Source organism: Malaya genurostris, chromosome 2, assembly GCF_030247185.1.
Source record: "Malaya genurostris strain Urasoe2022 chromosome 2, Malgen_1.1, whole genome shotgun sequence".
Taxonomy (NCBI): Eukaryota; Metazoa; Arthropoda; class Insecta; order Diptera; family Culicidae; genus Malaya; species Malaya genurostris.
In genome coordinates this window covers 154,041,712-154,047,601 of record NC_080571.1, presented here as the reverse complement: position 1 = coordinate 154,047,601, position 5,890 = coordinate 154,041,712, and positions in this window count along the sequence as shown.

Genomic DNA, 5,890 nt, shown 5'->3' with positions numbered 1-5,890 from the left:
ACCCGTGTTGGACAACATTAAACTTCGAATGTTTTAACCGCAACAATTTTAATATACGTTAGTGGAGCTGGTATTACCGCGGCTGCTGGCACCAGACTTGCCCTCCACTTGATCCTTGTTGAAGGATTTATGCTCAACTCAATCCAATTACAAACCTCTATCAAGAGACCTATATTGTTATTTCTCGTCACTACCTCCCCGTGTCGGAATTGGGTAATTTACGCGCCTGCTGCCTTCCTTGGATGTGGTAGCCATTTCTCAGGCTCCCTCTCCGGAATTGAACCCTGATTCCCCGTTACCCGTTGCCACCATGGTAGTCTCTATACTACCATCAATAGTCCGTCGTCGGTGCGAGACCATACGATCAACAAAATTATCCAGATTTCAACTTAAGCGTCACGGAGGACGATTGGTTTGACTAATAATTGCACAGGTTAACTAGTTAAATGATCTTGTAAATTATAGCTGTTATACTGAGCTTTATGCGGTTTCACATTTAATCTGTTTGTACTTAGACATGCATGGCTTAACCTTTGAGACAAGCGTATATTACTGGTAGGATCAACCAGAATTCGTCCGGGTCAGTCAGTCAGTGATGAGCCGTTAAATCTGGTATGAACTATTGTATGGCCGCCTTCGTTCAACACCGTTCTTTGGTAGCTATCAAATCACCGTCCTCCTTCCCCTTCTCGTGTCAAGAGAAAAAGTACGGCTTGGGACAGGAAATCCCGTGCCATTGAATTTCACCACAACGTATTTCATGCTCACATTCGAGTTCGTATGAGACACTAGCCGTACCCCGATTGTATACTACGGTACCGTCAGTGAGACAACTATGCCTCGCATCGTCCGGCAAACCGACCGGAACGTAGAATGCGGTTTAGCTGACATGCCCACTACAAGGGCCATTAATGGTACATCATATGGCAAACTGATGGGAACGTCTAAGGCAGGTATGGGGATGTATCCCACTACAAGGGCCATTAATGGTACATCATATGGCAAACTGATGGGAACGTCTAAGGCAAGTATGGGGATGTATCCCACTACAAGGGCCATTCATGATACATCATATGGCAAACTGATGGGAACATCTTAGACGAGTATGGTGATATATGGTAAATAAAAACTACCAGATAACCAGAGTAGAATCAGTTGGCAAGAGACATAGAATGTCGCGCTATACCACTATATGGTATAGTGATATAGTGCGAAAAGTTTTACTGTCAGTGCTGAAAAAATTCGTTATCACAATGGTGACTCGAGCTTACATTGAGACAACACATATATCAGCGTCCACCCAACGACGATTGTCGCTAATTGAATCATAGCAAGTATCATGACTGCCGAACCCTTTCAGTATCATTGGAAATTGATTTCATGAAAATGTAAACAAAAGTTATCCCCCTATCACCCGGCGATGAGCCAGTGATAGACGACAATATTTGTCTCATTCGACATTCAGTTGAGTATCAACGGTATCATATACATTCCTGAGAATCATTGTCAACCGGGTCGATTGGGCCCTTCCAATTATATGCTGTTGCCAGCGCCCTGGGGAACAACTCCTTGTTTAATTTAATAAGTAAAATGTTTTCCAACGTATCTTTCCCAAGGCCAGTGCGTTGATTAGAGAGAACCAAGGCAAGGGCACTGAAAGACCGTTCAACAGAGACTTGGTTCGATGGTATTGATAGTACAACCATTGCTAATGCATATATCTCTGGGTGCGTACCCAATGGTCCCACACGTTGTAGTTATGTTTTTGGCGTGGCTCTAAGTCCAAAGACTTAACTTGTTGAAGAAACCCGGTCTCGCAACCAAGATTCACGGATTCACCAAACATTTGCGTAAGATACTGATCAAAATCATCGGTAGACTCTGACGATTCTCTACTTGTACTAGCCGGTGTTTTACCCAGTTGGCAGATACGTTCCCATGTATCGACTATGTATTGCTGAATTTTATCTTTTTTCTCAGCCGTGAATATTTTAGAACCTCGATAGTTGAACCTTGGATTCCGGTATAATGCCATATTGACCGCCTTCAATTGGCGCAAAACGTTCATTCTATTGTTCAACGACCGAAGTAAACGGGGACTGAAAGAAATTTCGCGAACTTTCTGTACCTCACTCGTTGCCATCAGCCATGACATATAGAAGTCAGATAACGACACGTGCTTCTCTTGCATTTGCTTTGTGCAGATGTACAACGGCTTAAACGTATCATAGTAATGCTCAATGAATGACCATTGATTGGAAAGGTCTAGTTCGGGAAAATTATCGGCCAACTGGTTAAAAAACCTTGTTTGGTGTACGAACGATTCCATCATTTTGAATATACCACCCCATCGTGTCCTACTCCAGACGGGTGGGTATGAAGCATCGTAGCTTTCAAACTCTGACCGGTACTTCACCAGCTTACATTTCCTAGCAACAGCAGTGGTGGCTCGGATAGACTCATCGGATTTATCAACAACATCCAGTATTGCAAGCTGTAAGGTATGCACGGCACATCTCACAAGAGTAATCCTTTCGGACAGTTCATTGGCCAGTTCAGCAGTAACGTTTCGTTCACACTGTTGATCATCCTCTATCACATCCGACTCATCCAGCTCATCTATGTTCGTACCATCAGCCTGCTGCTCTGTAGGCATTACGTACGTATCATCGTTTAATTTCCTAACCGTTGCCACCATATTAGCCTTATTGTCGCATGTCACGGAAAATATGTTCTCAAGAGATAGCCCATATTCGGCCAAAGTATCCATAACTTTTGATTTCAAGAACGCCGCCGTTTGACTTTCTTTGATTTCGATCATACCAAGGGTACGAATGACCACCTGCTCGTCTAGGGCATACTGTACATTGATGCCTAAGATATGGCGATTGTGTCGGGCAGCAGAATCTATTTTCAAGCAGACGAGCTTACCTTTCATCTCATCTATCAACATTCCTTTTAGACGATATACAGTCTTCGAGAGATGACATTTCATTGTGACACGGTTCAAAGTGCACCCAAGAGTCGTTGTAATCGGTTTCAGTAAGTCTTTGAAGCCTTCCCACTCGAAGCAGGAAATAGGAAGATGATGGAAGGTCGTCAGCTTAACTGCTGACGCAATTATTAACTGCCGGTCAATAGCTATTAAACGCTTAGGAATTACTCTTTCCTTCTTCTCCATCGGATAGGCTATTGTAAGGAGATTGTTTGCACATGCACGTTCCGTATGTACGGTACGAAAGTGACGGATGAAGTTGCCAGGGGCAAATCTACTCTCGACGTATGGACATCCTGATCCGGGATCGATGTTGGAGATAGCTTTATCGCCCTGTCTTACTACCAATGACGACGCAATGTCCGTCAGTGACCGCTGCAGCTTATTGCGGTCTGCTCTAGTTGTAGGTGCCATCGTATAAACACCACACAAAATTTAGTCGTTAATGGTTTAACTCTAAATACGCTCCTCTATCTAAACACACTCACACACTTGATAAATACTTCTTTGATCAATATTGAATTCGCACTATATCACTATAACCTTGTCTGAACCGGATTGGTTCGGAATACGATACGAAACCTGACAGACTCTCCCTCCTACGCCTCCGACAAGTGCCGGAAGCAACGGTGGTATCTCATTGTTGCCCGGGAGATAATATTTTACCCGAGCTCCCACCTATCTGGCAGTGGGCCACGGTAGTGCACCACTTCATAGTCCAGCGCTCATATAGCTATTCGCCTCTCTGTTCGTACCTGTCCCTCCAAACCGTAGTTAGCAATTCCAACAACCTACTTATTTTCAGTTAGCTTTTCCAACAACTCATCCGATTTTTTTTCTTAGCTAAGTCCAACACTTGTTTAGTTATTCCAACAACCGATTTAGTTCAGTCAACACCCGCATTTTTTTTCCAAAACCCAGCTGTTTCACATATGGTAGTGCCGTCCCCGCTCTGTCGAATGCAATTGACGTGAGCGTAGTACGCGGGATAGGTGATAAGTTACGAACGTAGGCGCAATGCCTATCCGTGCGGGATATGTGCCAGTTCGTACATGGGTAACATGCTGGAAGGCTGCAGCATGAGAGGCATACGCTTAGTAAACCGGGTTGACCGGTTGCAACTTGGTCACATTTGTATGGAACAAAACATTTGTGCGCAGATTTTCCAAACGGACTTCACGTCGTGAAAGTACGTCGTAAAACTACCAGAACGCACCATATGTCGTTACGTTCGTTTACCATAGTAAGCCGTAACAACGATTTTAAAAAATGCCTCTCGGTACGAACCATCACCATGGACACGTATATGGGCGGCCCGCTGTTTATGCCGCATCGATAGGCGTTAACGGTTAACACTGTATACATAACTACAGACGCGTATACGGGAGCGGTTCGCTGCATGTGCATCGCTTTTAGGCGTTAGCCATAGATACGTTCTCAACCAACCACCAATCTAAAACCACTCGTGCACTTAACAATTGTTACGACATGTACGACCCAGAACTTTATATCACTGGGTCGATGTGATCAACAGATGGAAACTTGGTCAAGTAACCCGGTTGCAAAAACATTTGCACACTATACGAACCACTGGTATTAGTAATACTGTCAGTACTCTGGTTATCGGTCACGTGGATAGTACATGACCTAGTGGAGGTATCGTACTAGGACTGTATAGCACGTCTCGAACGTCTTGATCGTTCGACGACGTGCTTATTTTTTTTAAGTTTTTATTTACCATATATCACCATACTCGTCTAAGATGTTCCCATCAGTTTGCCATATGATGTATCATGAATGGCCCTTGTAGTGGGATACATCCCCATACTTGCCTTAGACGTTCCCATCAGTTTGCCATATGATGTACCATTAATGGCCCTTGTAGTGGGATACATCCCCATACCTGCCTTAGACGTTCCCATCAGTTTGCCATATGATGTACCATTAATGGCCCTTGTAGTGGGCATGTCAGCTAAATTGCCTTCTACGTTCCGGTCGGTCTGCCGCACGATGCGAGGCATAGTTGTCTCACTGACGGTACCGTAGTATACGGTTCCGCTGGTTGCGGTGGACCGACGCGTTAAAGTTATTACAAATCATGATAAAGTTGGCCTGTTTTGGCCACAAATCTATCTATAGGGGGACCACATTTCGGAACGTATGCGTCGAAAATATTGACTTTTGAGCCCAAAAAATGCATTTTGAGCGTATGGTCAATTTGGTCCGGAGGGGGTGCATGCCATGTGAGTCGACCAACCATGGTGCGGTACACTACGGTTTGGCTGGACAGGTTCGAACAGAGAGGCATAATGGCTATATGAGCGAGTCCAACCATGATGTTGTATACTACGGCTTGGCTGGACAGGTACGAACAGTGAGGCATAATGGCTATATGAGCGAGTCCAACCATGATGGTGTACACTACGGCTTGGCTGGACAGGTACGAACAATGAGGCATAATGGCTATATGAGCGAGTCCAACCATGATGTGGTGCACTATGGTTTGGTCGGAGGAGGTACAAGTAAATGGTCGATCGATTGGTTAAACAGACGGAAGCGTGTTCTGTCGCTCTGTCGAACCGACTCCGACTAATGCGAAGAGGATTATAAGGAATGTTATACGGCTACCACGTTATATGCGATAGCTAATGACAGTAGCAGGCATTATGATTCGTTCTGATTGGTGTACCATCATCAACCATGGGCAGTGGTCGAACCGGAGTCGGCCGTCAAAGATGGGAATCTTTTTTCGATTGTTTTGCTTGACATCTAGCACCGCGTACAATCGGGGTACGGCTAGTGTCTCATACGAGCACGAATGTGCGAATTAAATACGTTGTGGTGAAATTCAATGGCACGGGATTTCGTATCCCAAGCCGTACTTTTTCTCTTGAC